Source organism: Plectrocnemia conspersa, unplaced genomic scaffold (assembly GCF_051122295.1).
Source record: "Plectrocnemia conspersa isolate PC_06_02 unplaced genomic scaffold, ASM5112229v1 ptg000006l, whole genome shotgun sequence".
Classification (NCBI taxonomy): Eukaryota; Metazoa; Arthropoda; class Insecta; order Trichoptera; family Polycentropodidae; genus Plectrocnemia; species Plectrocnemia conspersa.
In genome coordinates this window covers 6,632,513-6,658,983 of record NW_028277170.1, presented here as the reverse complement: position 1 = coordinate 6,658,983, position 26,471 = coordinate 6,632,513, and the positions used below count along the sequence as shown (strand labels likewise).

Sequence of the window (26,471 nt, the reverse complement as noted above, 5' to 3'; positions counted from 1 at the left end):
TATAATATAATAATTAGACATGCAATTTCATATACTTCTCCTGTCTGGGGATTTATATTACGTTCAATATAGAATTAGCAAATATACTTTAAGCACAGCAAAATATTTCAGTTAGAATTTGGTTTGTGTGCAGCTCGATACTACATACACATGAGCTAATTAATAAACATCTTAATTAAAAAATGGATCTATTTCAACTGCAGACATAATTTGATATTAATTTGAATTATTGCTGCATGTAAACACATCAAATAGTTATGTATGTATGTAAGAGAAGAAATGTCTAGAGACTATTTATAAATTCAGCTGAATTTAGAAACTAAAAGCAACTGCGTAATTTACAAGACGCCAGAAAATTTATTGTAAAAAATATAATTTAGCAAATTTGTACAGAAAAATGTTATTATTGGGCTTCGAAGTCAAATTTACAAATCTATGAATTCTAAGCTGTAGTCCTCGATGATTGAAGGTGAATGATTTTAACTATTAAATTTAAATTTCACATATAATAATATAATGTATCAATGAATTGGTATAAGTGTTAATCTTTGCGTATAAAGATTTGTTTATAATGTTGAAATTATATGAGAAACATAATTACTAATGTTGTATGTATTTTTTTGTTATTGCTATGTTGAAATCTCCCCTATTTTTATCAAAACTAAAAAATCATTATTTACACAATTTGGAGTCTTATAAGCAACGTTATAGTTTAGGGGCTTTTATTAATCCTTGCAAGCTAAAACAACATGCTGCAAACAATTTTAAATTCAATATTTTTTATTATGGTATCTCTAGTGTAAGATGAACTTGCCAGTGATCACTCTTTCTAATAATAATTTCATTATTGTTCTAATAGTAAATATGTTTATTATGTAACACAATGCTATTGATAATATTTTTTATTCTTTCTAAAGATTATTTTAAAATAAATCTTCATGTCTAAATAAATAGCATATATCTTGATTTTACTTTTTTACTTTATTTTGATTCGACATTTTAGTAGTGCTCATGATAACAGTTTATGCTGATCAAGCGATGAGCAGTACAATGTAAATTTTTCACAGAATTGCTGTTGCTATGATTAATTAAATGCTAGCAGTTTTTTGTTATAGCATATTTTACCGTTTTTATGGCTTCTCTTTGCTAGAATTATTACAATTGGTAGTGAAAATGTAGCATAAATATTTTTTAAGGACAATAAAATAGTAAAATACCTCTTTTTTACATTTATTTCGATTTTTTACATATTAAATAGTTGTACAGTTATAAATAACACATTTAGCTCATATGCATAAAACTGTCACAATCTTGTGTTTTACATTTTTTATGCTTATTATATAAATATTCTTATGTGCCTAACATATAAAATAAACACTAATTTCATTACTTTAATAATAATGCAATTTAAAAAATAATTAGTTTGAGTACATTATACATAATAAAAACGTAGATTTCTGCTTACCTGAAATAAAAAAAATAAATATATTTTTTAATAAATACATAATATATAAAAAAGGTTACTTTTAATTATATATAATATATCCTATATGCTTAATTTACTTTATATATATAATGTAATTAATACACATGTATTCGTACATATTCTATCTTATTAAAAATTGTACAGGCGGCCCTACACTTTCGCACATAATTAGTTCCTGAAAATATGTGCGAATGTTGAATGTTCGAAAGTCGAGGGAAGTAAAAAAAAAATGATATTGTATGTATTTTAAAATATTTATTTATCAAATAAATATAAGGTGTTTAAGAGATACGTTCAAGTGGGGTTTGCGGGTGTTTCCTTTGAAAAGTTATCAAGAGTTAACTGTTTTCCACTATTCTTTTTCTTTTCTTCATATAGTATTTTATAACATGTTATGTTTTTATTGATCGCCCTACGCACTTGAGATATGCGTTCTCCGTTGGGATCACAATCTTCCATAATATTTAAAAATTTGTCAAGGTGCGTGAAGGCTTCATTCATATTTTTCATTGTTAAAGAGTTTTCCAAAATAAACCTGTCTCATATACATTAAATATTTGGCTAGAGGAATATTCTCCATCTTTAATAATTTTGGATAATTAGGAATTTGCAGCATATTTATCCGCATCAGCCGATTCTACAGTAAATTTAATATTATGAATAGAATACCTCATTTTAAAATTATAAAACTAACCGTCACTTGCTTGAAAAACCGTGTTAAAATATTTTTTAATCTATCCTTCCAATCTTTGAGCAAACTAAGAGCTTTTGCTTGAATAATTTAAATACATACATCTTTATGATATTGGTCATCGATCCATGATGACAAAGATTTTCCATTTCATCCATGTTTTTTTGGAAACATATCTTTAAAGATTGTGGAAATATATCTTTTTTTTCACAATTTTGAACGTATTCCTTAATTATATTTTTATTTTGCAAAATTGAACATATCATACACCTGTTTGTATCATATGAACGTCCGATTGAAGCAAAATATTCACCGCTATCTAATTTTTTTTTTTTTTAATTTAATTTAAAAAAATTGTTTTTTTTTTAATGTGCGAAATAGCGAATTGTGCGAATGTTGAGGGCCGCCTGTATTATGTATGCCTTAAAGATAAGATTTGCTTGAGAGAAATGAATTAGAATGGTGATTTTATATTTAAGGACTTGTAAGTCATTCAAAAAATATGACTGAGTAAAGCGTAAACAATTTTGTTAGAAAATAAGGCTATGAAATTGTAAACTAACATTCTTTTAAAAAAACATTATCTTTACAATTTTGCAATATTAATGCATATCGGTTCCTAACTTGCGTAAGTCAACGGTTTCCAAATTATTCCTAATATTTTCAAGGATTAGATATTTTTTGATTGGTTACAAGAGAAAAATTCTCTAATGATGAAAATACTAATGCTAATAAAATATAATGGAAATAGACAAGAAAATTGCAAACCCGAAGTAAGAAAATACGATTCATATTACTTAAATATTATGATTAATGGCTTGATTTATGTGTTTTTTTTTTAAGTTTGCCTGGAGATTGTGTGAAACCATATAAATTGAAAATCCATAGAATTTTATGAGATGAGTTTAATAAGTAAAGCAAAAAATAGCTTCTAGCATCATACCAATTCCTACATAATAACAAAACCTAAAAAGCAAACATAATAGAAAAAAGCTTTCTTTTATTGTGTTTGCATTGAAGGCTTCTATTAATATTAAATAAGCAGATAAATAAACAGTGAAAGCATTTATAAAAAATAGAACTATTGAAATCTCAATTTACAAAAAAATATTTCAACATAAATCCATTTTAAAATATTTTTTGCTCTAGAAATGATATTGAAGTGAACAAAGTAGGAAGCCAACGACATTTTAGATTAGTGTTTATTTACGAATGAAAAGATCGTTACATTTAACTACATTTTAAAAGATTTGTTAAAAGAATATGTATGTATACAATATCTTGAAAATATTTAATGATAAAAAATAATCACAAACACTTACAGCTTTATTAATTTGGCAAAATCATTTGAAGTTCTGATTTGTAGGTATGTTCTGAAAAAATACATAAGAATATGTTATAACAGAGTAGCTATTTTAAATATAATAAAAATCCAAATACCGTACCTTTATTATGGTGTTGTTTAATTACTATTGCAGAACACTGCAAAATTTTAATCGGGTTATTGATTCTAATTTAACTCATAATGTTGCAAGTGAATGAAAAACATCCGAAGTAAATCTAATTTCTCAATTCATCTTGTATATTTCTTGTGCGTTTTATAAGTCCTGCACGAAGTGAACTGTATAATGTTGATATTTCTGACAATTTACTCATAACGTTCCGATGAACTTATCAAATTTTTTCATTTTTTGATTGAATGTGTAATTAAAGTCATCTCCTATGGCTCACATATTTTTACTAATGAATCAGAATCAAATATTGTTCATGTAAACATGTCGATGGGACAAATATTTTTATATATTTGAATACATCTTCTTCTCCAAACTGTTTTAATCCATTTTTATAAGTATGTATCATGTTTGATATTCACTTTTACACCTAGTCCATTCCTTTCTAATTTATGAGAAGCATTTTATCCGCTCATTTATTGACCAATAATTTTCAGCAAGATATTTTTGATCCATAAACACTTTTGAAGAAGCGTTTGTGAAAATCTAAGCTTCATCACCCTTACACTTTTCTGCTCCAAAGTATTGATATTTCATATGATATTATGTTGAACTTGCAAATCTCTTCTTATGACAATGGTTTAATCGAATCTTAGAGGATCTAGTAAGAAAATAAATATTAAATTGATTTATTATGTACAATTTGGAAATGTAGTGTGATGTTTATCTACCTGTATTGTTTTCAATCCTCAAGTTTCATAAGGCTTATTTGCGTCAACGATCAAAGTGAATTATATACTATAATAAAATAAATATAATTTTTAATTTACATATAAATTAACAAACTACTATTTAATTCAGATAAGATAAAATATACTCACGTGTAATTCTGGCTAGGTGAAGTATTGAACATTCAGAAGTTAAAATATATTTTTTATATGAATAAGCTTATGCGTTAATGATTATTTAGGTATAAATCAAGCCTTTTATCTTTTCAAGACGTTTATAAATCGAATTAAACTTAGAAATACTTAAAAACTACTAACGTAACCTAACCGACAATATAACTATTAAATGTTACATTAACCAATTTTATAAACCACTTGCAAACGATTATGCGATCTATAAAATATGTAATAAAAACGTCACTACATATTTTACAGATAATCTAAATCTGAATTTGATTATAGTTGTAAAGTTTCGATCTCGTATTATTATGTTAATTAATATTCACGAGATTAAATATGGAGATTGATGATGACTGAATAAAAATATGAGTTTTTTATTCTGTAGTACTTTTATTTTGATATAAAATACATTTATCAATTAATGACTGTTTTTTTGGACTATCTAATAAGAAAATAAAAAAAAAACTGTATTGTTAAAATATTATTGACTAGGAAATCAGTCAAATAATTAAATACAATAGCAAATTAAATAGTAAATATATCTTAAACTTAATATATACATTGTTTAAATAACATAAACTAATGCGTGTATTAGGCTAATACTGCGACTGAGAAGGACGAGTGCTGATTTTTAATGAATGAGAATAGCGATTAGTTTATATTTGTTACAGTTTAATAATTTATTGATAGCAATTTAATAAAATGGAAATACTGAATACTGAAATATTGTTATCAGTCATCAATCAAAAATATTTTTGATTGATGACTGATATCAATAAACTGTTGTGATCAGAGATGAAAAAGTCTGTATACTCGTAATACTGGATACAGCTAATACTGTCAATGAAATTAATTAGATCAATACTGAAGATTAGATACATAAACAGCTATTTAAGATATACATCGTACTATTAATATTAGTATAATAATCATTTTATATTTTTTTATTAGTGACAGTTGATAATATGTATGTGGTCAATACTTGTCTGAGAATTTTTGCGAGAGTAGTGATTAAAAATTTACTTTTAACAGTGACTTAAATAAGAAAAGATAAAATAAATGCAAACAGCAGAGATAAAAATATAAGCATTTATATAATGGATGTATTGTCCTAATACTGCTTATATATATGAAACTGTAAAAGGCGAATTTCACTTTTATATACGCAGTTTCTAATTGTTTGGTTTTGATTAGGATGATAATGAAATGTGATCAGAAAAAAATATGGAATGTATGTAGTTAATACTAGATACAAGTAATATTGTAATAAATCGGATCAAAGAAAAAAATAAATACATTAGCATCGTTTTAAAGATGGATCATAATATCGTGTATTGTGCTAATACCATATAAATCTATGCAACTGTAAAAGGCGATTTTCACTTTTAGTTTCTGATGAATAACAGTGAGTTACAAATTAACAAATTGAAATGTGATCAGAGTAAAAAAGGTATTTATATGGTTTTATATGATACAGCTATTATTTGTCTGAGAAATGTGAGTGTTCATTTTTGAAGGACTATTGATTGATTATTTAATGATTTATACGAATTATTTTTGACAGTAAATTAAATGAAACTCTAGAAAGAAAATGCAAATAATGAAGATACATATATAGGCATACAGATGGATCGTTACAGTAACATTAAATAATACGTGTATTAGGCTAATACTGTATATGGTTAATACTCGATACAGCTAATATTGCTTGTATTTATGCGACTGAGGAATTCGAATGTGTAAGCTTATTTTTTTTATTAAATAGGCAACATGTGTGTTTAATTTGCATTGTCGGTTAGGTTAGATTTTTATTTATATAACTTTACTTGAATTTAATCAATATTAAGATTTACTTTTATCCATATTCGGATTCTGTGTAAGACATATGTTTAATATCAAGATACATTTCAATCATAAATTTAAAGAAGTGATTAAGCTAACATTAGTAAAGTCAATATGATGAATATGAATTAACCCTCACAAAATACTTCTGTATAATCACAAATAACGTCTTTAATACGAAAAAATACATTTAATGTTGTCAAATATATCATGAAATCGAAAAACATATCATTTTCGAAAACAAATTCACAAATATATGCTAGTAAATGCATCTTGCTGTTAAGCTAATAAGCAAATATTTTATATGAACAACCAATTAAATAAAACTGTAATTAATTAAGCTTTATCCCTCTATCTATTACTACCTTTAAAAAGATAAGCTTGGTTAATATTTAACTCTGAATGTTATTAATCCATGAAATGCGCTAAAAACGATACAATGTCTATTAAAGATTTTCAGATTGAATTTTAAAAGTGTTTTGTAGCACTTACCGATTTTTCATTTACAAATTAGATCGACGCAAATTAAAATTATCTGAAAATAGCAACATATATGGATTAGTTAATTAAAAAAAATATTATTTAAGAATAGGCATATTCACTTTTAATGTGCTTAAGATTAGACAACACGTGTTCTCCTTCGTCCAGTGACTATAGATATTCTTCTGAAGTTCTTCTGAATACGCTGGTCTCTCAATCCACCATTTATATCACTTTTCTGCAAAACCTGCAAATCTGAGAAAAACAATTTGTTATCGCGTAATTGGATTGGATTCTAAACGACACACTATGCGACACGTGTGCATGAGCAATGGTATTTTAATTAATTCATGAAAAGTATTTTTTATGCCTAAAACCGATAGTTACATATATACTGAAATACATCATCTGAAAGTGCTACGAATTTTTCATGAACTTACATAAATTCGGAAGTTCTGAATCTATGACAAAATAACCTTCATATTTAAATATATAATTTGCTCAAATTAACGTTCGATACAATTCATCAACAACACTCTTATCTATTTTATATAAACAAGTCAAAGGTTTTGTTTGGATAAAGGTTGGGTTGAGTTCAATGCTGAGTCCGAACAAACGGCACGCTCTAGGTCTTGAAAGCAAATGACGTCGGTATGATATGACATTAAAAGGGGTCACATTTACTTCCTATCTGCATTTTCAGAGCACGTGATAGAATATTCCTAAAGAAACATGCAACGCTCATAATCGATATTCCTGAGCATTTACTATTTATGAAGAATAACCCTTTCACATTGCAGATGTAAAAAATGCTACAAAAAAGTGTAAAACAATACAATATGTAGTGATAGAAATATCGGTGAGCGATAAGTTTAGGTTATGTCCGGAAGCTGTGAAAACGACATAACTTCCAAAATGGAAATATTAAATAATTCAAATGTACGTAGATCTTGCTTTATCGATAATTGCCATTATATTACGTTTTACGTTTTTTATTTGTATCATCCTTATAAATGCATATATTTTAACTCCAATTTGCTTTTTTACGAAACAATGATTATGTTTATTTGAAGGTCAGACGACTTTAAGGGTTTATTATTTATCTGACAAGCAAAGATTTAAATTGTGTTATTTCGAGAAGGAAAAACTACGACTAATTAATTTCAGACGAACGGCCATTGCCAGAGAAAGTTTGGCAAGTGCTCCAGTTTCTGACTTTACAGGCAAGAACAATGGACGCAACAGAGAACTATAACCATCATTCCGAAGCCCACATTTTGAGCTGCTCGAGCACCAATGGATTGTCTACGATGCCAAAAGTGTTTCTTTATATAAACACTTCTGCGAGTTGTCAAAGAAACGTATCCCAGCACTCCCAAAATAAAAGCACTGGAAAACAAGAACGGATAATACCCGTATTCCTTCAAGTTTAAATATCAAAGGAATTTACGCTGTACTTTTTCCAGCTTCAATTCATTACATTGACTCATTACGCCTAAATCCAAATAATAGGGCTAGTTTCTAGTATGCTTCGGACTAGAGACTACTACTAATCAGAAATCTGAGGATCGTCCATTGAGATCATCCCTCCGCCAGCTTCTCCACCACCGCTCTGTTGCAACATATGTAAATATAATGTAATAAAACTAGATTCCTCTGGCTACGAAGTCACATCCCTAGGGTTCTCAAACCTTAAATTCGCAAATGTAAAAGATGGTTTAAAAACAAATATCAAGAATAATCCTGGTTGTGGAAAATCAGAAAAAAATAAGATATATATCCTAGCTGCTGAAATTAAAGCAAATCCTATTTAAAATATTCATCTAAATCGGTCCTATTCAACAGTGCATAGACACATTTAGAAGATTGTGATGGCTTCGAGACAAGGTGAATATGTTTCACATGAATTGAGCGATGAAAATATGTCGGTAAATATCCGCATATCCTAAGAACTTCTGGATATTTGATAACCGGAGATGTGAAATAAGGCTTGTATGATAAAAAAAACATCGTAGAAGACAGTGATTATTCAACGGTTAAGTCCAAGCTCGCTGTAAAAACAGTTATTTTGTTATGTTGGTTGTTGCTAAGGGATTGTACATTACGAAAATCTTAAATCTGGCTAAACAATAATAGCAAGATTATTTTCCAATTAGATTGATCCTTTGCACAAGGAGGTAAAAACCTGCACTTGTCAACAGAAGTCGAATAGTTCTACAACACGACAAAACGCGTCCCCATGTGGTGAAATTGCCTCTGAAAAATCTAAAATGCAGACGATGTGAGAAGAATATTTCATAATTTTTCAAAACAATATTGAAAAGAAGTTCCAAACTATATAACTTATTAAATTCAAAATGAATCATTGAAATAGCTTTATTATTCTGTACTTATTGTACTGTAATAATTTATTTAATTATTATATAATTTTAACTGTCACTGATTAAAGCTCTAAAACACAAGGAGAATCGAAAATATTGCATTCAGTTTAAGAACCTCTAAATTTGTATCGTTTAATCGTCTAAACCAGTGGTTCCCAAAGTGGTCCCTACGGACCCCCAGGGGTCCCCGGGATCATTCAGGGGGTCCGTGGAAAATTAAAATTGATTTGGGGGTCCCTGAACAACATCAGGGGATCCGCGCAAGGTTTAATATAAAATAAAAAAATTGTGACACATTTTTATTAATATGGAAGTTAAAATAAATAACAATGAACAAAAAAATTCACAAGAATTGTTATTTGCTAAATGTTTAGAAACTGATACGAAAGGAATTAAAAAGATTTTTTTATGTAAAAGCTATACCCTTGACTAATATCATCTCCGTTGCTACTGACGGTGCTCCAGCAATGGTAGGACGACACAGAGACTTTCTGGCATATTTAAAACAAGCTATACCGAATGTATTATCGGTACATTGTGTCATTCATCGACATCATTTAGTCGCAAAAAACCTTAGTGAACGTTTGCATGAATCACTAGCAGTCAGTAAAATCAAAAGGAATGCCTTAAATGAGAGATTATTTGCTCAACTTTGTTTGAAAAATGATGATGACTTATGACTATAATCGTTTACTACTTAGCACAGAAGTACGTTGGTTATCTAAAAGTGCATATTTGGATCGCTTCAGTATTGGAATTTCTGGGGAGTAAAGACAATGATTTGCGTCACAATTTAAATATCTCAAAAAATGATATCGCTTATATGACTGATTTATTTGCCATATTTAACGAGACTAATTTAAAACTACAAGGTGACACATTAAATTTAATCAAAACTAAAAATGTAAGATCTGCGTTTGTTGCAAAACTTTTGCTGTTCAAACAAAACTTGGGAAGAGGAGAATATTATCAGTTTCCAAATCTTCAAAATTGTAAAATAGAGATGAGGATTTGTTTGCTTATTGTCAACACTTAACGGCGCTTCATTCGGACCTTAACCAAAGATTTGAAGACATTCTTCACTTGGATATTTCCGACTGGGTGTTGAACCCTTTTGCAAGTAGTCAAACTCAGAGCAAGCAGGAGAAACTTATTGAATTATCCATAAAATAGAAGTTGAAACCAATGTTGTGACAAGGATACGACAACGTTCTGGTTACAAAACAGATCCAGCATTATGGGTTATTGTACAGAAGCTGTTGATTGCTTTTCCGTCTTCCTATTTTGTAGAACATGGATTCAGTGCCGTTATGAGCCTCATCACAAAAAAAAATAAACCGACTAGAAATTAGTACTCGTGGGGATTTGCGGTTGCTACTCACAAACATTGAGCCAGACATAAATACACTCATAACATCCCATCAGATTCATCTAAGTCATTTAATTTTTTTGTATTTTAAAACAAAAGCTATAATTTTAATAAATACTTTTTCAACAAAATATTTTGTTTATATTTTATTTTAATGTCACCATTTACCATTCAAGACGTCAAAGTTAAACTTGTAATTTTTCTATATTGTGCATTTATGTAGTTATTCACCCAGGGTCCGTGGGAAAGTTTTGAGTATGAAAAGGAGTCCGTGGGTCAAAAGAGTTTGATCTAAGCAGTGTATGTACAAGGTAAATTCGATTAATTTTATTTTTTATAGCTCTTACTTTTAGACTGTAATTTTAATTATTTGTATCTTTAAACTGTCAGATTTAATATTACAGTGAAGCTTTATTTTTAAATTTTTAAGTGATCCATAAAAAACCTAAAATGTTTTTATTTGAATTTTAAATCAAAACATTCGTTGTTTATAGTTAGTATTAATTAGGTCGCTAAGCAATTTATTATCTTGTTTTCGCTTTGAATACATGACGCGTGATGATTTTTATTTCAGAATCTATACCTTGCATTTGATAAGAGTAATCTTGTTTTCAATAATGAAAGATGGTTAAAGGTTAACTTACTGTATAATTAAGCTTAATTGGATGACAACGTTTACACGCAAAATTTTACTGTTTTAATTAAAATATTTTTACTAACGAAGCTCACAAAACCAAATTAATTTTTAGTTCAAACAAACGAATATTATTCATTAATTATTTAAATTAATATACACAACTATTCATGCTACACAATTCAATAAAAATAATACAATTTAAGCCCAGCTATTGCATAGATAAATAAATCATACACACAGTAAAAACACATTTAGAATATTTATTAATATATATATAAACTATTATTTGATATTAAAATTTGTATCTTAAAACTCTGTATGGAAGCTAATTTGTACTTTTATTTACTTATAAATATATAAAACCATAAGTATTTACAGCCAGTTTTAAATTGATTGAATATGTAATATGTTGTGTAATTCATGATGGAAATTTATTTAAAGTTATTTTTACTTTTATTAATCTAGCATGACATATATTATTCACTAACAATTTTATTATAATAAGTTAATACATTATATATGCAATTTGAACTTGAAAATAATTCGCAAAAATATTATTTGGTAAAACACGTTTTAATGTTAAATTTCTTATACTAATTAAGTATATAGTCATGCCATATGCTTATCATAAAATATAAAAAATACTTTGATTTTTTAAATTTACTTATATAAGAATCACACTATCTTTATTTAATTCTTAACTAAATTAACAATAAAGAAATCTAATAATTTAAATTAAAATAAAACAGAAAATTTTTGTCGATATTAATTAATTAATCGCAGAGCTGCATAATGCGCTGTCCCATTCTCGATGCACTATTTATGCACACATGCGTTTACTTATCATCTATTGAGTGATAACAATTTGTTTTTCTCAGATTTGCAGGTTTTGCAGAAAACAGGTATAAAAGGGTGATTTGCAGGCCGACTTAATCAGAACAATTCGTGTTTTCACGGAGTCACTAGACTTGCAAAGAAGAAAAAGTGTGATTTAATATCAAGCAGCTTTATGGTAAATATATATTTCTAATATATACATATATTAAAATATATTCATATTTTATTGAGTAAATCCATGTTTTTTTTACGATTTTCAGTAAATTGAAAGGAGATACGAGAGCGGTGTCTGATGCCGGTGGAAGTGCTTCAAGTTTTCCGATGATTCGCATAACGAAATCAAGAAACCGGTAAGTGTTTTACAACACTTCAAATTTAGTCTTGAAAAATTGTATATTATGGCACCGTCTCGTTTTCAGCAAAGCGCATATACCGAATATTTTTATGGCTTATGAACATTCAGTGTTAAATAATAACCCAACTCTAATATTCACGTCTATTTTACACTGACTGTTTTATGTATGTAGTGTAAGAATATTTCAATCGGTTATACTTTTATGCCATTAGTCGTAAACCATTTTATAAGTATAATAGCTTTACTTATATATTTAACAGCATTATCTTTATAATGATAAATATTTGCATATTTCTGTTCATAAATACAAACATTTATCGATTGTTTTCTCTCTTGCACATTTTATAAAATATTCTTAGATTCTAAAGACGATGTGATCGTTCGAGATTTTTTCTTTGGATTAATTATTATTCGTCTTATTTCACTAATTAAAATCAGCTTAACTTTATTTTCATGACAAATTCTATTAAGATGTACAGAATCTGAATTTGTAAAATATTCATATTAACGAATAAAACTGATGGAATGCAAGTACATAATATAACTTAAAATCTTACTTAACCGGCAACGTACCTCAAAAAATTAGCATTGCGAATTAAATCTGATTATATACATATATACATATTAAAACCAATTGTATTATCAAAATAAGCTATATATATATATATATATATATATATATATATATATATATATATATATATATACGTATATGGGAATGAAGTGTTGTAGTCTGTATGTTTAATTAACTGAAGACATAAAATTTGTGTACAGAATATTATATAAAACCTACGTTTCTGGTGAAATTACATATCACAGTAACTAATTAATTTTTACATTTAATCAATGCATTTATATTAAACATTTGGTTATATTTATTATTGTCTTACTAAATTTTGTATTTTCTTTCACCGTTAACATTTCATTAATCTAGTCTTCACTTCTAGATTTATTTTCAACTTTCTGATCGCATTTAATATTTTTATCATTAATATGTGTGTCTTTAATATTATGATTTTAGCAAAGCGCTTACGTTTAAGGTATAATATACATTATTACCTGATCATATTTCACATACATATTTCATTTTGAAGCTATTTAGCTTAAAATAAATAATTATGAACTTATACGTATTCAACAATAGCATTTTAACAATGCATTCATCTTAGTAGTATTCAACATATAATATTGAATTCTCTGATTATCTTTTCATTAACTTCCAATCATCAATTGCTACATCGATACCATAAGATTGACATATTTTTAGGCACCTGAAACAGTCCTCAATTAATATTGTACATACTTTACTAATTTTAATTATTAACAATATAAACCGATACAAAAATTTAATAAACAAAATTATATTCTGGCTTCATATTATATTCAGCTCTCGGATCACTCAAAATAACACTTAAAATTTAATAACCTCAAAATACGACTTAACAGAATCCATAAGTCATACAAACATGTCAGTCTTTTAGAGGTTCGCCAGTATTAAAATTATTGAAATCTCAGGATTCATCGCGATTAAAACTTACTGTGTAAAACTTGCCTATTACTTAACCATGGCTGAAACATTACAGCCGAAATATAAAAAAGTAAATTTTAATCGCGATAAATCCCGATATTTCAATAATATAGGTATATATATTATTGCATATATTATATACACATATACATTACCGGCCGGTGAAACATTGTGTCACATATTGCAAATATACATGCGTCAGAGCGAGTCAGAGCGAGAGGGCCAAGAGCCCGGCCCTCAAATGTTGTTTTGGCGATCGTGCGACTGAGACACAGCGTTTCACCAGCTGCCAGTGTATATAATATATGAATTCGAACTAATTCTATATAGCACCTAAACCTTGGCAGAATAATTATTATATTAAACATTCATATCCATTCATAGCACATGAAGTTATAAATTATTAAAGCATATTTTCAAATCGATCATACCACTTTTAAACAGTGTTCAGAATCACCCCCATATCGATTTTAACATTTCATGAGCTTCTGTGGCACTTTTTTGCAACTTAAAACAAACCTTAATGTTAACGCGTTGTTCCATGATGCGCAACAGACACGGTAAACACGACCTCACCCTTCCGACTCTGGAAGCCGGGTAACAAGTCACAACTTATTTAAACTTGATACTGACTATCTCAACGGATCAGGCTATCGGACTTATTACTTCAAATATACGTAACATCAACAGTTACTGCTATAAAAATTCATTCACCGTATTTTTTGATTACCATTATACAACACGGTATTTCTCAAACTTTTCGAATGAAATATATTACGTTTAATAGTTATATTGCCGGTTATGTAAGTTATATTCCATTTACATGCATATTTGTTTATGCTTATGTTAGTTATTCGTTGATTTTAATCCGCTCTTTTAATTTTTCAACATATATTATCATAGACGATTATAGAATACTCTTAAATATGAAGATATGAAATTAATAAAATAATGTTTATTAATATTTTCATTAACATCATAATCTCAGTTTCTTAGCAAGAAAGAGCACAACCAAGTACCTAAAAATATTTAGCACTTCCTTGATATATCAGAAGGCTTCTAGCAATTTATATTAGATTAAAACAACTAAATTAAGAATTATTAAATAATAATTAACATAATCATAATCATTTATGAATCGAATCATCTCGTATTTGCAGAGGTTTTTAAATAGAGTTGATAAAAATATATATTTAAATTACTGAATGTTCAATACATAAAATATCAGAGTCTACCGAGCTAGGATTATAAGTAAGAATCTTTTAATCTCATATTTGTTTTATGTGTATTATATAATATGATGCACTAAAAAGTATAATTGGATTTTTACTTTATTTTAGTAGATAACTCACATTGCCTGTGGATGCAAATCAACTGTATAGAAACATGATTTAAAAACACACTGGTAAATAAACTTCATGCTAATATTATTTAATATTAGTATTAAATCAATTTAATGTTAACTTTGTTCCAGATTTTCTAATTGCAAGAATATCAATAATATTATATTGAGCTTAAGGACAAATTATCAATGTTTGAGCATATATATGATTGAGATGATCAATTGAAGAGGAGAGGACTAAGTGTATGGATGGCGGAGTCTAGACGATCGTATATGTATATAAAAACAGATAAAATTGAGCTTTAACAGAAATCAGATTTTTTAAAATATATAAAAATTCGACATTAAACGAAAATTACACGAATTGATTGTCAAAAATCGCAAGCTCTAGAAGATGACTTTAATGCCACGTTAAACTGAAAAATATGTTTCTAAAATAGTCCTTTGAAGAATAATGAAATAAGTAGGAGTGGAAGAGCCTAGATTTTTATTTGAATATGTTAAAACACCGTCATAATTTAAATCTTTAACATCTTAAAGATTTAATGAAGAGAGGAGCCTAGACGATTATATATTTATATAAAAATATAGAAAACGATCAAGAATCAACAGAAATTGAATTAAAGAGAGCGTAAAGAAGATGATGAATACAAAGGTATAAACCAGATCAATTTGATATTCTTACATGAAAATTACATAGATTGATTTGGATTTATTGTTGCTAGGCTCTAGAAGATGACTTTAATGGCACATTCAACTACAAAATCCTTTCATTGAATAATCTATTGAAAAATAATATAGATATTTTAAAACATCGACACAATCAGATTGTCGATGATTTTTAAAATCTTCGGTATCTAAGAGTCAATGAAAATGGAAGGACTAGGAGTTGATAGAACCTAGACGATCACATATTTATATAAAAATATAAAAGACGACCGAGCTTTAACAGAAATTGGATTAAAGACAGTTTAATGATGATCAATACAAAAGTATAAAAATACAGATCTAGATTGATTTCGATTTATTGACAAATAATTGTGAACTATAAAGGATCACATTCGATTGCAAGATCCGTTTCTTAAGTACACTATTGGCATGGAATATACTGCAAAGGAGCAGAAGAGCCTAAATTTGTATATGAATATTGAAAACACCAACACAAATCAAGTGATTACTGATTTTCTAAATCTTCAACATCTACAAGATGATTTTTAAAATCAAGCAAGCTTAATATTTACTTCCTTTTTACATTGAAAAGAATGCTGCTATATTATTAGCTTGTTCATACAACTTCTTAAACTCTTTTTATTAATGCATTTATGGATGAAGATCATTTATTGAAGAGGAAAGGACTAGGAGCCTAGACATTCAAACAACAGGACTTGGATTAAGAACATAGAATGAATTCAAAGATATAAAAACACAAATATATTCAACATTCTAAAAGGAAAATTACACGGATTGATTTAGTTTCATTGGAAAAAAACGTGAATCATTATTAATTTAATGCTGTATACAACTGCATAATCCGTTTATTTAATAGTCGATCGGATAATAATGAACTAGGAAAGCGGATAAAACTAAATGTATGTAAAAACAGCGACACATACATCTAAACAATGTTATGTAGAGGAAAGAACTAGGTGTAGGGGTGGAAGAGCCTAGTTTTTCACATACGCTGACATCTACGTATGTGATACTATGAGAGGATTTTAAACAGCTATAAATTTACTTCCTTTTCAATTCACGAAGGATGCTGGAATACATAGCTTTTTCATACGATGAACATATCTCTATCTATTACTACACGTATGGATAGAGATTTATTGGAGAGGAAAGGACTAGGTGTAGGGGTGGAGGAGCCTAGACTTTCACATATGTATATATAAATATAACCGAGCTTAAGCAGAAGTTTGATTTAAAAATACCGACTTTCTAAATCTTCAACATCTAAAAGATTTAATGGAGAGGAAAGGACTACGTGTAGGGGTGGAGGAGCGTAGACATTCACATATTTATATGAAAATATAGAACACAACCAAAATTTAACAGAATTCTAATGAATACAAAGAATTACATTAGATGAAAAATAAATTTATTGAATTGGATTTACTGATAATTACATATCAAATTATAAAATCTTCTGCTTATTTGCTCTAAATGGGAGCTCTAACGAACTTATATGCTATACATATGTGATAATAATGACGACATAAATCGATTGGTTAAGGAAATATAAAGTTTCCTTTCTATTGTGTGCTTGAAATCTTTCCGTGTCTGTTCAAGCATACAATTGATTCAATCGAAAAACCATCTATAACGTTTGGACGAGCATGAAATCAAAGCTATAACCCAAGATCTTTTTAAGCTTTTGAATGTTCCAAACTAAACTCGATATACATAACAATCGGGTTTTCTCGACGGCGACTATAAATTGTTAGAAATATAGACTATTATAACATCACACAATCTATTTTGTGAAGGACTAGCAAAATACCATGAACATCTATATTATTATATATATCTAACAATATAAATTGAGCAATTCAATATATAAACATTGAATCTACCTCAATTAGAATTTAATTCACAATTTTATCTATTTAATTGAAACAATATCCTGTTTAAGAATAGGAACTACGCCACAATCAAGGTACAGTATATAAATTCAATTCATATTATTTAAAACTGTTTTACTGTTATAAAATATGTACATATATTTTTTCAGAACATATCTACCACCATAGCTTCAAATGATTCGATAATGCATTACCAATTTAATAAAGATGTAAGTATTTTTGGTTATTAATATATAGTTTTTAATCATTGAATATTTTAAAAACATTACCTACATACTTTTTATTTTAATATTTTAACCATCATTCAGTATATTTTTTAATATAAAAAAATAAATAATATTTTCTTTACATGAAACAAATTTTTGGATCAAATTTTATCAATAGATTAGTGAATAAATAATTACTTGAGATATTATATCTGTCCTTAAAATAGCAAGCGATATAGCAGCATTATCACTGAAGGTGTTATGTCTAAAAAAACACGTCCAAAACGTCAAAAAATAAGTCCAAGCGGGCCTGCCATAAATTAAAATTACTCTCTATGAACTGATTAATATTATGACTGCAGAAAAGATTGGAGATAAAAATAGTTTTTAAATTTAGAAGATCGCATTATCCTTCATTTAAATTATTGAAACTAAAACACCCTGTTTTTGTCTTTCCTAAAGGTGATAATTAATTGTTGTAGTTGGAGTTAATTTCCACTTTATGGCCATAGATGTGTGAATTAAAAAGATGACCTTATGTAAGTTTAAAGACAATATTTTATCTAAAAAAATTAGTATACATCCCTATCGATTTACTTTCAAATTAAATGGATTAAACCTTTTACAAACATACTGAATCATCGCTATACTACTTGTCATTTGAGTGTCATCGGTAAAAAATCAGAGTTTGATATATTGGATAAGCGATATCTAATATTTTCCTTGTCAAATAAAATATCATTTTTCGTTTTTTTTTTATAATTTTATACTAATACATATTTTTATTTTTATTTCAGATAAACAAATCTACATATTAAATTAATCAAATTATTTAAAAACTATTTTATTAATATGTATAAAATACTTTTGAAATGACAGAATGTATGCAAATGTAAACTTAATAATAGTAAAAGTAACTCTTATTCTTAAACTACTATTTGATCAATTAAGGATAAAATATATGAATTAAATACAACATTTCCATATGCAAAGACTCCAATAAAAATTAGTTAATAAATTAGTTTCTAAAGGGGAATTGAATTCATAATTTTAAAGTACATATATTAAAAATACCGTGTCAGTGTCCATGCAGATCTGAAAGAACCGTCTTTCGGAACAGGGCGGGATCCTGATACTTATAATTGCTGCTAATGTATATATATATATATATATATATATTTTAATATATGTAATTTTAGTTTATTTCAGACGACCACAAAAAAAATTAAAAACATAAAAAATCTGGGAGTATTCTATCAGGCAAAGCCTAAATTAATTCAATTATTTAAAAACAATTTTATTAATATGTACAAAATATTAGTAAAAGTAAAAAATCTTATTCGTAAACTATTTGATCAATTATGGAAACATATTTATCGTTTTTTTGGCAAGTATAAATTATACAAATAATATAAATCTTTCCCCAATGCAAAGACTCCAAAAAAAAATTAGATAAATTAGTTTATACAAGGGAATTAAATTCTTCAGTTTTTAGTTTATAAATATCTCGTATGAGCGTGTCAGTGTCCATGCAGATCTGAAAGAACCGTCTTCCAGAACAGGGCGGGATCCTGATACTTATAATTTATGTTAGAGTATCCATACAATTATAAAATAATTTCGATGATTTTAATATTAGGGTATTCCATGCACCACATCAAAAAAAAATTTAAAAACATAAAAAATCCGGGGGGTATTCTATCAGGTAAAGGTCGTAACACTGGCATTATGAAGTTGGAAGATAGAATACAAAAAAATATTACTTATATAATTAGTATGTATAATATATAATCAAATGTGTAATTTGTAGATGTATAACTATGTAATATGTACCAAAAAAAAAGCAAAATAAATGTAAAAACCCCGGTATTTCGGTATTTTATTGTCCTAATCCTCACCTCTTGTCAGGTTCATCAACTGAACCACTCTATTCATAATTGTGGGAATTTCCGAATATAATAACGATAAAAAAGTGCCAGATTGACTTGCGATTTAACATTTGAAGAAAAATAGATTTATTTGACTAAAATAAAACACCGTGGATTAAGGTACTAGCGATAAATTACAAAGGATTAAATATTTATCGCCATAAAAATAGATTACGTGTGCAACCGTAACGAAATAAATTCTTTGTCTTAACATAACGAAATAAAACCCTGACAAGTTTTCCCACTTAATCTGTAAAAATCTGTACATATAAACTTAATTTAATCTGTTTGTTCAATTCTGAATTTAATTTTTTATGAATTGTAAATAACTTTTTTCTTCAATTTTAGAATATGAAAATGACAAATTTGTAGAGGCACAACCAGACAATTTAAACTTTAATGAACTATCTCTAGATGATGTAAAGAAAGCAGTAAAACGTCTGAAGAATATTTAAAGAGATGTTCAGAGGGGGTGAAGAGGAGATTCCGCAACGTATTCACGTATACAGTGTCAATTCATGGATAGCCTAAGCCAGTGTTCGGCAAACTTATTGGCCGAAGAGCCAAATATGTACATTACAATGATTCAAAATAGTTCTGAGAGCCAAATCTGTTTTTTTAATTTAGTAAACCTTTATTATAATTTTAGACCTTTATTAAATTACGGGTACACTGAATAAAACTTGATTTCACACTTAATAAAGATTTATTCGTTGATAAACAATAATATGAAAGTAAGGTATCCATAAATTTAAATCATGACAATGACTGACAAACACTTAATGCGAGCAATGTCGTTGCATCTCTTTGGAAAGTTTCAGTAAGTCAGGTTTATATGTTGTTGTTTTCAATTTTAGGCATGATTCCAGGTTCTCATCAATAAGACAACTTCTCAGTTTACTCTTGTTAAAGTTCATGCTTGAAAAGGATTGTTCGCATGAATATGTAGAACCAAAAAGGGAAAGAACTGCAAACGCAAGTTTTTTCAGCTGATCGTAAGAGTCAGGAATACTATTCCAGACGTTGAAAATGATCATGTCTTCATTCTCCAGGTCTTTCAAAGCAGACCACTTGTGTTGTGAACTAAGATCACATTCGTTCTTCTCCAATATTTCCAAATCAATACAAAGACGTTAAAATTTGGAGCTCCATATTTCCTTGTTTTTTAAATCCTGCAATTGTATTTCAAAGTTACAATGTCAATGCCAAAAGGAGAAAATTTCAACTCAGGCATTATAGCATTAAGAAGATTTTTGATGAATACTAAGGTCGCTTTGCTGTTTTTAAACTCCTGAAATCTGCTGAGAAATGCTTCCCTCATATTTAAAATTTCTGTTTTGAAATAGTGTTTGTCAAAAGAGGAATTATTTTCTTGGCGATGCTTTAACAGGCTCGGAAAGTGAAACAATGTTTCCCTTTCAAAATCTTAAGCAAAAAGGAACAATTTGTTTTCGAATGAAATGGCTTCTTCTAACATCGAAAAAAATGTTTCCTTTCCCTTATAGTTTACGGTTAAGCTGATTTAGATGAGACGTAACGTCTACCATAAAATGAAAGTTTTGGATCCACTGATTATCTGTAAGTTCTGGATAGTGAACACCCTTCTCAAGGAGAAATGCTTCAATTTCTGGCAATAGGGAAGCGAAACGTTTTAAAACGTTCCCTCTTGATAACCATCGAACCTTGTTATGAAGCAGAAGATCAGCGTACTCACTCTCCATTTTAACTAAAAAGTCTTTGAATTGACGATGATTAAGAGCTTTAGCTACAATTGAGTTGATGATTGTGATCACTAATCCCATAACTTCACTAATTTCTTTCGGAAATGTCAGCGCATAAAGTGCTTCTTGGTGAATAATGCAATGATAAACCAATATCTCGTGATTATTTTTTTCTTTCAAAATAGCAACAAACCCTTTTCTGACGCCAGTCATACTTTTGGCCGGAAATTCTGTAGCCGCCAAACACGCAGATTGACAGCTGATATACTACTACGCTGCGCTGCGCCCCTACTGGACGAAACAGGTACTACGTCAACGCTCACGCACACACTTGACCAGAATTAGCGCCCGAGCCCGTGGATATTTGTGCCAGAGCTGCACTCAAGGAGCCAAAGAGCCGCATGCGGCTCCGGAGCCGCACTTTGCCGACCCCTGGCCTAAGCAATAAACATAAAAGTAAAAAGGCGTGGACGTTCATCAATAAATTCAAATCTGCGGAGACCTAAAGGAAAAAGCATTACAGTTACGCCAAATAGAGTTATAGATTATGTTCTTATAAATGGTAAGCCACCAAACAATAAAATTACATCAACTAAGAATTATCAGATAAAAGGAAGCAAAGCACAGAAATTAATTGACGTCAATAACGTTTTCCAAACATTTTCGATTGCAAGACTTGACACCGAACAAATTAGGAACCTAGGCACCAAAATTGGAATTGAATAATAATGGACGAAAAAATCACAAAGGATTGGAGAAAGGCCAAAACGGTAGCTGTACACTAAGAAAACCCACCACATACCTCAAAAGCTTTAGGTCAGTGATTCCCAAAATGGTCTATATCGACCCCCAGGGGTCTATGATAACCTGCAAGGGGTCTACGTCAGCGAAAATAAATTTGGGGGTCCACTGAAGTGGATCTTAACAACCACTGATAGTACCTATCTACTTACATTATAATATTATAAAATAAAGACATATACATTATTTATAAAAGTACCTATGAAGTAAAAAAAGTATTATATATGTTTATAAAATTGTGTAAGTTGTAGGATGTAGGCATTCGCTTTGTGGTCGCAATACATTTTGAACTTGTAAAAACCTGCACATGATATACCACCGTGACTCTCAAAGTGGTCTATATCAACCCCTAGGGGTCGACGACGACCTGCAAGGGGTCCATGTCAGTGAAAAATAAAATTGGGGATCCATGAGATGTAAATGTGGGTGACTTTATTTTTAGCTTTCAATGAATGGAATAATCTACATAGACAGATAGTAGAAATCTTTCAAAGTGAGTAGCAAGATACCAGCTGTCAAAAACACATTTGAAGTTGATGAATTTGCAAAAATTCAATATCAAGCAAGCAGGGGGTCTACCCAAAACCGAAAAACATGGCAAGTGGTCTACGAGACAAAAAAGTTTAGGGACCTCTGCTTTAGGTCAATGTCCCTCTTGTGCCACACATATAATAAACAATTTTAACGGCTAATTCTAAAATTCTAACTTTCAACAAGAATCCTAATTAGTGAAAAAGCCAGATTTAATGAAAGCCATGCTCAGGACATCACGCACCACATAGAATATGGATTCGAGATAGGCAAAATTACTCTTACATCAGCCTATTATTCTGTTAACCATTTGAGACTTTTATACAAACTTTGACACAAAAAAAACTATACCCATAATAAACTAGAGCAAAAACACCACTTAAAATTTGTTTATAAAATGGATAAAAATGTGCTTCATCGCACAGAAGTGGTAACCGATTTGGGGGTCATATTATATCAACATATACAAAATATATGCTATAAAGCCTAAGTTTTTGGTAGTGAATATCTTAAATAAATAAATAACTACATAACAACAGTTTCGAAGAAGTAAATTTACAAAATACTTTATAAGCCCTACACAATATTATACTAATAACCAATTGAAACACAACCCAAGATGGCGGCTTTCCATCTTCGCAACAGGAAAGAAAAGAGTTATATATATAGTTTAGTAGGCCAGCTGTTCAAATTCACTCATTTCCTCAAATATCTAAAGTAACAGAGAGAGAAACATCATACTGTAAGCTACAAACAATGTTGCCTAAACACGGCTAATATTTATAACCGCTTAGAGATTTTAGTATTTTAACTAATTTCATGGTTACTTTCTTAATAAGACCATTTTGTTTCCCTCTACATTTATTCCAAATATTTTTCAAAAATGTTGAAACAGACTGGCTGGAAGTTTCAGGTAAATCCATTAAAACTATGACAGTTATCGTGGTCACAGACATGGTTAAAATTAATATGCAATATTCAGTACTCTTATACGAAACAATATCTATAAACATTGAATATGTTTTTATGGTATTTACAAAAATACAGGACTATTTAGCGAACGGGTTATATTCAACAAACTTATAAATGTCAAAAAAAATATTTAACTGGGTTATGGTGTCAGTAATAAGGGTAAGGATATTATGGTCGCAATGTTATGATTTGTTTTTAAAATGGTGTGCAATCACTAATAAAGAAAAAATAATCCTAACGCTTGCTTCGTATAATTTAGATTTGCTTATAAATTACGTTGTTGAAAGTAGAACTTCTATTTGTTGAATTTATTTAGAATTCATTGTAATAACACTTTCATTGTACGTTGCTTTATTTGTTTAGTTGTTATTCCATCTATCCATCCTATTTTTACCCTTGCGGAAACCACGCTATGTGTTAAAGCACGCATGTGATTGGCTTTAACAACAATTCTAAACTTAAATCGCATGCGTGTGTTGTCTAATTGTCTCCTGAGCTGCGCACGAGTTCCTTTCCTGTACTGTAGGAAACACGACATCTACGAAGATGTAAAAAGAAGACAACAAGGAAAGGGCATTGTAGGGCTACGGAATTTGGTGCGTAATGTCGCTTCAAACATATCAACCAAGACACGGAGACTAGTTCTGGGGTGCAACAATCCGAGAATTGTGTCACTATGTGTCGATACAGCTTGTTAAATTGCTGCATCGGTCACTTCTGAGGTACCGTTGCAAGGTGATAATTCCAGTTACGATTAAATCACGCAATTCTCAAAACTAACGCGGCAATTAATTCGGAGAAATCTATATACGAAATTACCTCAACTTTTGACAACGCGTCGTCTACAGGATTTTCTTCTCCCGACAAGTATCGTAGTCGAGATAGTGTCGACACTTCTCGATCTTTCGGCAGAATGCGAATAAACTTCAACTATGTATTTTAAATACCGTACGAGCACTGTGTATTGAATCATACATTGCCAATAATGTGCAGTCGCAAACACTGAATTGTATTGATAGTACTCAGACCTATACATAGCATACGCGTTTCTGCCTACTCACCTTGGGCACGGACGTATTTATGGAAAATAGCGCCTATTTTAGCCCTGTCCAAATATCTGACATCCATTTTTCACATAGCTAAAAAAAATACTTTGTAATACATACAAATAAAGTAAATGTTTTTTCAGATTGTTAAAAATTGACAATTATTGTATTTTTTTTTTTTGTAATTTTGCTCTCTCTATTAGTAGCAATCAGGGCAAATGTATACCAATTATTTGTTAGATGGGTACACGCTTGTGCTTAAACCATATTGATGAATAATTTCTTCACTGTTCTGCCAATCAAAATTCGGCGGCTCAACTTCTCCAATAAGGCGACGTCAATTTACGTAGTTTCGCTCCTCGTTATCTGTACTTATGTTCCACAATAGAAACAATAGTGACGTTAGTTGGCGTGCTATACGTCGCGTCTCTTCATGTTTTGAAAATCAGTTTAAAAGTAAAATACTGGGCAGATTCTGTTGCCACATTTCCATTATTAACTGCGCCTTCGTCTCCATCTCCAATCAGTTAGTGATGCCGGAGACCATCAATCGTATTTCGTGACGGTAGACGCGTCCACGATCGGCAATCGCGACGACCAAGGAAGGAGGTTTGGCCTAGCTCCAGAGTACGCAGTATTCCGGAGCGAAAGTCAAGCTGGGTTGTATCACAATTGCCCATGGGCTGAAACACCGAGCCTAATGTAACTGCGGGACGCGGGTGTGGTGCCTAAGACGTGCTCAATATTAACTGCGCCGTTATTATAGAATATGCCCCCTAGATAAAATATACAGCGCTTTACAACTTCGGCGGTTTTTGGTGTCTCTGGTCATCTTGCACATTATTCTTGCCCATTGCAGCCAGAACATCGGTGCTTGAACGTTCCTCGTGTACGAGCAATCTAGCTTCTGGACGAGTTTGCCAGACACAATGATATTATTGGCGAAAGTTATGAGGAGTTGGGATGGTGCTTATCTATTTTATGTGTCCGCTATAATTGTTTCTTTTTAAATATTAAAATATATAAGCATTTTCCGCGATATTATTTAACCGTACAATCACATAAATCTTTCGGTCTAACTGTTTCATACCTTACTCATCAAAAAATATTTACCGCACATGCATATTGTATCAGATTGCTGAGGCGGCAGAATGTACCCAGCGGCGTTGCAATTTTAAATGTTTACGGAAGTTTATACGTACTTTGTAAGTGCGATGATTGTCTTGGCTTTTTCAGAGTCCCAGGTCTAGAGTTGCTCTCTTTACGACGCGGCCGACTGCACCGATGGTTCACAATCAAGTGGTTGTTTCAGCGCGTGTGACTCATTCCCCCACTATACTTAGTAGTCTTAACGGTTTGCGGCCATTTCTCCTCCAC

At 29.7% G+C, this 26,471-nt stretch overlaps 3 long non-coding RNA genes across 5 annotated transcripts; 2 read left to right on the top strand and 1 right to left on the bottom strand.

Annotated features, from left to right (window-relative positions):
• Nucleotides 1-1,214: 1,214 nt before the first annotated feature.
• On the bottom strand, nt 1,215-26,395 carry LOC148234114 (uncharacterized). Its single transcript, XR_015809953.1, has 8 exons — nt 26,297-26,395; nt 6,981-7,113; nt 6,871-6,913; nt 4,510-6,803; nt 4,360-4,426; nt 3,623-4,289; nt 3,500-3,550; nt 1,215-1,465 (listed from the first exon to the last, which is right to left on the bottom strand). It is a non-coding gene; the product is annotated as an uncharacterized LOC148234114 (long non-coding RNA).
• On the top strand, nt 12,173-17,150 carry LOC148234116 (uncharacterized). 3 transcript variants are annotated; one of them, XR_015809965.1, is made up of 5 exons: nt 12,173-12,257; nt 12,343-12,432; nt 15,126-15,216; nt 15,306-15,370; nt 15,440-17,150. It is a non-coding gene; the product is annotated as an uncharacterized LOC148234116 (long non-coding RNA). The 3 variants fall into 3 exon arrangements; XR_015809966.1 differs by lacking the exons at nt 12,173-12,257; nt 12,343-12,432 and having other exon boundaries at nt 13,526-15,216; nt 15,440-15,962; nt 16,033-17,150; XR_015809964.1 differs by lacking the exons at nt 12,173-12,257; nt 12,343-12,432 and having other exon boundaries at nt 13,526-15,216.
• LOC148234115 (uncharacterized) lies at nt 17,279-19,964 on the top strand. The gene is made up of 3 exons (XR_015809991.1): nt 17,279-17,963; nt 18,039-18,098; nt 18,893-19,964. It is a non-coding gene; the product is annotated as an uncharacterized LOC148234115 (long non-coding RNA).
• Nucleotides 26,396-26,471: the final 76 nt, after the last annotated feature.